A 10,115-nucleotide genomic window follows, 5' to 3' on the forward strand; every position below is an offset into this window, starting at 1 on the left:
ATGTACAAATGTGCTTGACACTATGGATGTACATATGAATTATGATTAAGAGTTGTATGAGCCCCCAATAAAATGATTTTTTAAAAAGATACAGCATATGAGGTCTTAAAGGTTTGAAGTTAAACAAGGGTCTATCTAGCAGATAAGCAGCAAGCCCTTATGGAAGCACAACAGCCCATGGGATCATGAGGTGTCGATGTGCCTGGGTAACAGGCATCAGAAGACCCCAAACAAACAAAACCCATATTGTTGAGAAATAGGGGGGTTGGAGCAGAGACCCCAAACCCATCTGTCGACAATCGGATATACCCTCACAGAAGGGTCGCAAAGAAGAGATGAGTCAACCAGGGCACAGTATAGTACCAATGAGACACACAAATTCCTCTGGTTCCTTGAGACTTCCTCACCCCCCACTATCATGACCCTAGTCCTGCCTTCCACTGCGGGCTAGACTGGAGCATGTGCACAGGTACAGACAGATAAGGGATAAAAGCTCAGGACACACCGAATCCAGGAACAGGAATGGGAGTAGTGATTCCAGGACAGTAGGGAGATGGTGGGGATCAGAGGGGAGGAAGGGGGATCTAATCACAATAATTGACACATAACCACCAACAGCTCACCACCCCCAGGGGGAAGAAACAACAGAAACTGTGGGAGAAAGGAGACAGTGGTCAGTGTAAGATATGAAAATAATAATAATTTATCAAGGGGTTACAAGGTTAGGGGGACAGAGACAGAAAAGAGAGGAGCTGATACCCAGGACTCAAAAGAAAGTAAATGTTTAGAAAATAATGATGGCAACACATTTATAAATATGCTTGATATAATTGCTAAGAGCTGTAAGAGCCCCCAATAAAGTGATCTTTTAATAAAAAAAAAAAACAAACAATAGCACCATGCCTCATCACCAGTAATGACCTTGGAAAAAGTCTGGGTCACTTTGGAGCTGTTCTTTCAAAGCACAGCATATTCCACTGAACACTGTTTTTCCCGAGGCAAAACTTCCATTAAAATGTGCTGAACCGCGCTCCAAGATCGCCCAGATAGCGCCCCATCTCTTCAGTTTCTGTCTTCAGTCTAGAGCACATGCACACAGGTTTTGGTGACATTTTCATCCGTTCCCGAAGTTGATGAACGTCCAGAACGAGATCTGTCATCAATTGACAATTCACCTTTTTTTTTGAAATGAGAAAACCACTCATATATTTGAGTTTTCCCATAGTGCTATACTTGTAAGCTGTGTTCTACAACACAGCAGTTTCTGCGGCACTTTTCCCAAGCAGGAAACAAAATTTCACAGCCGCATGCTGTTCCCTTTAATCGGCCATCTCAAAAACGAGGTTCAAGCAAAACTGCTATTACAAAAAAAAAATTCACTGTGACCAGAGAGCACCTTCCCAGCCGATGCCGCTGGCGCAAAAACAGCAAGTTCCTCAATGCTCACCTATCAGGGAAAATTCGTACTACTAAAGCTCCGCCCAGTGGAGTTTTTCCCGTTTTTTTGGGGGGGGTGGGGCTGGGGAGCAGTTATCTCCTCATAGTTAACCCCCTTGGCTACGCAGCATTCGTATTTGCAGCTTTCCTCTATTTGAACTTACAACAGATCAATATTTTTGTTTTTACTTAGCAAGATGTAACTATCCTTCATACACATTGTATCCAATATGTGCGAAAGGATAATTATTTATCAAATTCAGTCAAATTCTCTTCTATAAGCCACTGACCCAAATAGGAGTCAATTTGGCTGGGCCAGCTATTATTCTCTGCCGTTTGGCAGTTAATGATGTAATATGGCAGCTATGTAATGATCTCTCATGATGTGATCTGATCTGACATACCAGTAAGAAGTTTAACAGTGGGAGGCAACATGCTTGTTTCTGTCACAGCCCACATCTGGGAACCTTCCATTACTTGCACATCAGGTTATAAGTTGGGTTGTTGACTTCATAGTCAGCAGTTTGAACCCACCAGCTGCCCAGTAGGGAAAAGCCGAGGCTTTCTGTTCCTATAGGATGTGCTCTTATCAACTGTCATCATGTAGTTTCTGACTCATAGCAACCCTGCACGTGCCACAGAAGGAAACACGGCTCAGTCCATAATTGTTACCCTTGAGCCCACTGTTGCAGCCACTGTGTCATTCCATCTCATTGAGTGCCTTTTTCCTTTTTGCCCCTCTACCCTGAAAACCTCGATAAAGGGACTGGTCTCTCCTTCAATGGCACCATAATTCAAATTCATCAATTCTTCTTTGGTCTTTCTTATTCAATGTCCAACTTGCACATACATATGAGGCAAAGGAAAATACCATGGCTTGGGTCAGGCACACCTTATTCCTCAAAGTAACATCCTTGATTTTCAATACTCTAAAGAGGTCTTGCACGGCAGATCTATCCAATCCAATGGGTCTTCTTATCTCTTGACTACTGATTCCAAAGTAATATCCTTGCTATTCAAAACTTTAAAGAGGATGTGAGCAGCATATATGTGCTATCCAACATATCATTTGATTTTGAGACTGCAGCTTCCATGAGCTGTGGATCCAAGTAAAATGAAATCTTCAATGAGTTCAATCTTTTCTCCATTTATCATGATGTTATCTATCTATTGGACCTGTTGTGAGGATTTTGGTTTTCTTTACATTGAATTGCAATCCATACTGCAGGTTGCAATCTTTGATCTTCATCAGCAGGGGCTTCATGTCCTCCTCACTTCCAACAACCAAGGTTGTATTCTCTGCTTATTTCAGGTTTTTAATAAGCCTTCCTCCAATCCCAATGCCATGTTCTTCTTCACAAAATCCAAATTCTCAGCATACATTTTAAATAAATATGGTGAAAGATTCTGTTTGCACTACTGCTTCTTGATCTATGTACAGCTTCCACATGAGCACAATTAAGTGTTCTAGATTTCCCATGATCTCAACCTTATCCATAGTTTGTTATTATCCACACAGTCACATGCATGGTCAACAAAACACAAGTAAACATCTTCCTGACATTCTTTGCTTCCATCCAAGATCCCTCTAACGTCAGCACTGATACCCTTCCTTACACGTCCTTTTCTGAATCCGGCCTGAACTTATGGCAGTTCCTTGTCAATGCACTGCTGCAATCATTGTTGGATGATCTTCATCAAAAGTTTACTTGCATGTGGTATTAATAATATTGTTTGGTAATTTCTGAATTCTTTGGGACACCTTTCTTTAGAATGGGCACAAATATGAATCTCTTCTTGTTAGTTGGTCAGTCATTATTTTGTGAATTAGATAGATCTCGAAATGTTCTTTTTGTGGATGAATGTGCCACCATTTCTCCTGAATTTGTTATTCCCAGAAAAATAAAACATATGCTTTTCTGATTCAAAAAGAGTGATACCATTCCATTTCAGTTTACTAGTTAGTATCTAGGAGATCAGTTTTTACACTCTCCTTTTCATTTTTAATGACTTCCAATTTTCCTAGATTCATACTTCATATATTCCACATTTTGATCAATAATGGATGCTTGTGGTTGTTTCTTCTCATTTTGAGTTATGTCCCATTAGCAGATGAAGGTCCCAGAGCTTTTCTGCATCCATATCATTGGGGTCAACTTTGTTTTGAGGAGGCAGCTCTTCCTCGTCACATTTTGAGTTTCTCTGTCCTGAGTGGTTCATCTTTTGGCACTGCATTTAACTGTGTTTCACTGACATTCATAATTCATAAGGTGTTCAGTGGCCAATCCCTCAAAATCGACAGCTTATTCCATCTTTTGGCACTATATCTGATGATGTTCTTATATTACACATAAGGGTTTCACTTATTAAATCTCCAGAACACTTCATTATGCTCATGTGGAACATGGATCAATGGACAGTTGTGAACAGAATAGGGGATATTATATGGTTTAAAATTTAAAAAAATGTGTGCATTGGGGTCGAATCCTCTCACAATCCTTACTCAATCTGTATATTGAGCAAATCATCAGAGAAGCTGGCTTATATGAAGAATAATGTGGCATCAGGATCGGAGGAGGCCTTACTAACAAATTGGAATATACAGATGACAAAACCTTGATGAAAGTAAGGAGGACTTGATGCACTTCCTGAAGATCAAGGAGTTCAACCTTCAGTATGGACTATAACTCAATGTAATTAAAATCCTCACAACTGGACCCATTGGTTACATCATGATAAATGGAAGAGAGTTTGAAGTTATCAAGGTAATCTTGTGTTAAGGATTTTGTCTTGCTTGAATACATTATCAATGCTCATGGAAGCAGCAGTCAAAAGATATCAAAGAATGAATTTTATTTAAAATTTTTCAAAGTTTTATTGCCGTATATTCATATATCATATAATTCAATAGTTCAGTGATATTAAGAAGAGTTCTATAATTATACCACAATCAATTTTAGAACACCTTTTTTACTTTTTGTAGTAATTGCTGTTAGTTCCCCATTTCCCCCCAACCTCCTCTATTATAGCCATGAGAAACCATCAATCCAGTTACTGTCTCTATAGATGTACCTATCCTTGAAGTCATATAAAGAAAAACTGAAACAATAACAAAATAAAACAGAGAAAAATATCGATTGAAACCAAAGCAGAAAGTCTTAAAAACTAGAACAACTGGATGAACTATCTGGAGGAAAAATTAACGGGACCGACAGTTCCAGGGGGACTTGGGATAGGGGGAGGTGGGGGGTAAGGAAGTGGTGTTAACAAACCCAGGGACAAGGGAACAACAAGGGATCCAAATTAGTGGTGAGGTGAGAGTGGCAGGCCTGGTAGGGAATGATCAAGTGTAAGATAATGAAGGGGTATAGCTGTAACCCAGGTGGGGACGGAGCATGATAGTGGGGAAGGATAAAAGTCAAGGGAAATAGAGGAAAGAGCTAGGAGGCAAAGGGCATTTATAGAGGTCTAGTCAAAGACATGTACATATGCAAATATATATATGAGGATGGGGAAAGAGATCTATGTGCCTATATTTATAGGTTTAGTATTAAGGTGGTGGAAGGACCTTGGGCCTCTACTCAAGCACTCCCTCAATGCATGAATACTTTCTTCTATTAATTTGGCGTTCTATGATGCTCACCCTCCCGACACAACCGCTGAAGCCAAAGTGGGTGAACAAGCAAATGTGGTGAAGAAAGTTGATGGTGCCCGGCTATTAAAAGAGATAGCGTCTGGGGGGTTAAAGGGTTGAAGATAAACAAGCAGCCATCTAGCTCAGAAGCAGCAAAGCCCACATGGAAGAACACACCAGCCTGTGTGATCACGTGGTTCCGAAGGAATCGGTTATCAGGCATCAAAGAACAAAAAATCATATCATTGGTTGCACACCTCCATGATACGATTGCCGAGGACAAACGGGTGCATAAGTAAATGTGGTGAAGAAAGCTGATGGTGTGTAACTATCAAAAGCTATAGTGTCTGGGGTCTTAAAGGCTTGAAGGTGAACAAGCAACCATCTAGCTCAGAAGCAACAAAGCCCACATGGAAGAAGCACACCAGTCTGTACGATCACGAGATGTCGAAGGGATCAGGTATAAGGCATCATCAGAAAAAAAAAAAATCTTACCATAGTGAATGAAGGGGGAAGTGCAGAGTGGAAATCCAAAGCCCATTTGTCGGCCACTGGAGATCCCCTCACAGAGGGGTCTAGGGGAGGAGATGAGTCAGTTAGGGTGTGATGTAGCACCAATGAAGAATACAGCTTTCCTCCAGTTCCTAAATGCTTCCTCCCTCCAAACTACCATGATCCGAATTCTACCTTGCAAGTCTGAATAGAGCAGAGGATGTACACTGGTGCAGATAGGAGCTGGAGGCACAGGGAATCCAGGGCGGATGATACCTTTAGGACCAGGAGTGTGAGGGGCGATACTGGGAGGGTAGAGGGTGAGTGGGTTGGAAAGAGGGACTCGATCACAAGGATCTACATGTGACCTCCTCCCAGGGGGATGGACAACAGAAAAGGGGGTGAATGGAGACGCCGGGCAGGGCAAGATATGACAAAATAATAATTTATAAATTATAAAGGGTTCATGAGGGAAGGGGAGCAGGGAGGGAGGGGAAAAAAGAGGACTTGATGCAAAGGGCTTAAGTGGAGAGCAAAGGCTTTGAAAATGATGAGGGCAAAGAATGTACAGATGTGCTTTATACAATTGATGTATGTATATGTATGGATTGTGATAAGAGTTGTATGAGTCCCTAATAAAATGTTAAAAAAATAAATTGCATCATATTTATAGATAAAAAACTAGAACAAATGTTAAATGGGTCAAAGGAGAGAACAACCAAGGCTTATAAATAATAAAACCCAAATCTGAAGGAGGGAACAGTATAAGAGTTTAAATTGTGAATACCTCGTTTGCAGAAAGCAAAGTGGAAGCTCAAAATCTATTTTCAGGCTCCACACATGGATTAAGCCTCCCGTGAATCCCCTCCTGACCATAGTCAAGGGATGGAAATAGGCTTGTTATCCGTCAGAGCCTTATGAAGCTGATTATGGCAGATGTAGTTAGGCTAAAAAGTAACATCTTATCATGTGATCTCCCTTTTGATCAATTTTTAAGTTGTTTCATTAAAAAAGCGTGAATGGGAATTTTATGTGGATTAAGCCTTCAGTTAATCCCCTCTGACCATAGACTAGGAATATGAATTGATTTGCAGAATGCATTGGGAAGTGGATTATTGCAGGGACACTTAGATTAAAATTTAACACTGTATCATTTGATCTCCATTTTGATCCATTTAAAATTTGTTTTAGTTTTTAATATTTTCTTCTTTCTGTTTGATAGAGGTTTTAAGATCTGTTTTTCATTGTTTTTATTGTTAGTTTCTTTAAAAATGTGTTTTTGTATATAAAATCCAGGGTAGGTAAGTCTATTACCTATAGTAACTAGATTAATATTTTCTTTGGGGTCTGGCAGGGGAGGTTGGGGAAAATAAGAAGCTCATAACAATGAGGACAAGAAAGAAGAAAATGTTATAAAATTGATTGTGGTGATGACGGCACAACTCTTCTTGACATGATTGAACGATTGACTTATATGATATGTAAATTATATGCCAATAAAACTGTTAAAAATAAAATGACAAAAAGGGAGATCAGTGATAAGGCATAAGTTTGTACCTAACTGAATATGCAATGATCATGTTCCAGTGTACTTTGCATGACGGCAAGGCTGGTCATATCCTTGATCTCTGGTCAGAGCAGACTCACCAGAGGCTTAATCCACATACAGTTCCCCTTCACTTTTTTTTTTAAATGGAAGCAACTTGAAAATGGGCCCAAATGAACATCAAATGATTAGGCATTACATTTTAACAGAACTATATCTGTTATAATCAACTTTACAATGCTATTTGTCTCATAACAAGGCGATCCCCATCCCTCCACTATAATCAGAGGGATTTACCGGAGACTTAATCCATGTGTGGATTCTGCAGAAAGATTTTGGGCACCCACTCTCACCCCAAACATTCTGCCAACCAAGTGTTCACCATTTAAGCTCTGATGCCTTTCCTTTCTTTGGGTTTGGATCATGTTATTTACAACCCTTGAACCACACAGGCAGGTGTGCTTCTTGTGACACTTCATTAGATGGTTGCTTGTTTGAATACAAGCTTTAAGACCCAGAAGTTATCCATTCTGTTAGGCGGATGCCATATAGTTTCTTCACTACGCTTTACTATTGCACCCCTATCTTCAGTGATCTCTTCATGAAGACAAGCATCAAGGAGGGACATGTCTTAAGAACTAATTGTTAAAATACCCCAAACTAATTGTTCTTAGATTGGGGCTAGAATGAATGCACAAGACCCTTTAGAGTGTTGAAAAGCAAGCAGGGAGGTTACTTTCAAGACTAAAATATGCCAACCCAAGCTAAGTATTTCATCACCTCATAGCCGTATTAAAGTTAGACATTGAATAAGGCAGGCTGAAGAAGAATCAATGGGGTTGAATTATGATGCTGACAAAGAATATTGAGAGCACCATTTGAATTGTGGTGCTGGCAAAGAATAAGCAGGCAAAGAAAGTGCCATGGACTGCGAAAGGACAAACAAATCTGTCTTGGAAAAAGTATGACCAGAGTGCTCCTTAGAAGCGAAGGTGGTGGGACTTCATCTTACGTACTCTGGGCATATTATCAGAAGAGACTAGTCCATGGAGAGGGTATTATGCTTCGTAAAGTAGAGGGACTTCAGAAAAGAAGAAGGGATGGATGGACACAGTGATAGTGACAGTGGACTCACGCATAAGAACCATTGAGAGGATGCGGCAGGACCATGCATTATTTCAGTATGTTGTGCATAGGGTCTCTATTGGTTGGAAATGATTTGAAGGCCCCATGATAACAACATAAGCCTTCAGAGGCGGGCATCCTATTTCTTCTTCATGTCTGTTCTTAGCCTGTAAGCTCTCCTGAAACCTGCTCACTTTGGGTGACCATGATTATATTTAAAATACTGGTGACATAGCTTTCAGCAATACAGCAGCATGTGATCTGCCACAGTATGACAAACTGAAATTCAAGAACACTATATAGGTTCTCTATGAATTGGAATCAATGCATTGGCAATGACTTTGGTGGCCTATAACACCTTTTAGCTTAGAAGAGTTCAAATGAAAGATAATTGAGGAGAGAGAGAGTATTTGACTTCCTCCAAGAAAGAATTGCTGGGAGGGAGTATGTTCTTTGGCCCTGGGGTCCCTGCACTGTGAAGCTCTGACATCTAGGGGAAGATTGCTGTCCAGACTGTGATCTCTAAGGATGTCTGCTAACAGATTCTCAATGAAGACATGGAATCGTCCCCAGTGCAGACTCAGAGAGACGCCTTCTTCAATACATGGCTCTCTGAATTTGGACCTTTAGTCTCTCAGGCTGTGAGAATAACTGTGTGCTTCTTAATACCATATACTCGTGATATTTCTGATATAGCAGGCCAAAATACAAGACAAGAGCCTTGGGGGTTAAGTGTGTTGCTGCTAATGAGAAGTGGGTGGTTTAAACCACCAGCTGCTACATGCCAGAATGATGTGGCAGTCTGTTTCCATAAAGATTACAGCCATGGGAACCTCATGGGCCAGTTCTACTCTGTCCAATAGAGTCATTATTTGTGCGACTCGACTAGATATTGCAGGTTTACCTTACAGTGTGCGTTGTGTTTTGGATTAGTGATCAATACAAGGGAGCTTCAAAAAATTCATGGAAAAATGTAATTAAAAGATTTTTAAAAACCTTTTAACATAATGGAATTTTCCCATGAGTTTATTAAATCCCTTTCATATGAGCCATTTCTCCAATATTCATTAAAAAATAACCTCACTAAATTAGAAGTTTAAACTTCATCTTGTCATTTTGGGGTTTTCATGTCACTGACTAAAGGCCTAATAAGACTAAAAAAAAGTCTACTGAAGTAGAGTAGGGTAAGGTGATTGATACTGATCACCAAGGGGAAATACGTTTGGCACTAACACTAAGAATAGAGAGGAGTTTTTCCTGTATAGTCTCTGGGAGATGTATCAGTAATTCCACAGTTAACAGTAAAAGAAAATGGAAAAGTATAGCAAGAAACCAGAGGCAGCATCATTAAGGATTAAGATCTTTCTGAAATTGAGGTGTGATTGATAATAAGACCTTCCATATGAGGTGCTAGTTCAGGGCAAAGGAAACAGAATGGGAAGCGGAAGAAGGTACTGAAAAGATCAAATATGACCTCATGAGCATGTGTTGGCTGTTTGTGCAAAAGCCAGCAATGGAGGTGGACATAACTAACCTCCAGTGGCTTCCCCATTGCCATGAGTTAGGGATCAGTTATGGCTTCACACTCAAACCTTCTTTACCTGTTCTGACACCAACCATTCGTCCCATGCCACTCTACATCTATGCTGCGTTTGGTAATTCATTGCAATGATCATATAGAACTCATAGACAATACTCACAATTAAGGGGGTTTATTAGGGAAATGAATAGGTTACCACAAGGCAAGATCACAAACAGTCTGGATACAGTCATGGGTCTCCTGAGCCAGCAGCCAAGACTTTTGGTTTAGTTCTCAGCCTCTCAGCTATGAAGTCCCCTGGCATTTGCCTCCATGAGCCAGGAAGGCAGTCCACGTGTTCT

This window comes from Tenrec ecaudatus, chromosome 2 (genome assembly GCF_050624435.1).
Source record: "Tenrec ecaudatus isolate mTenEca1 chromosome 2, mTenEca1.hap1, whole genome shotgun sequence".
Lineage (NCBI taxonomy): Eukaryota > Metazoa > Chordata > Mammalia > Afrosoricida > Tenrecidae > Tenrec > Tenrec ecaudatus.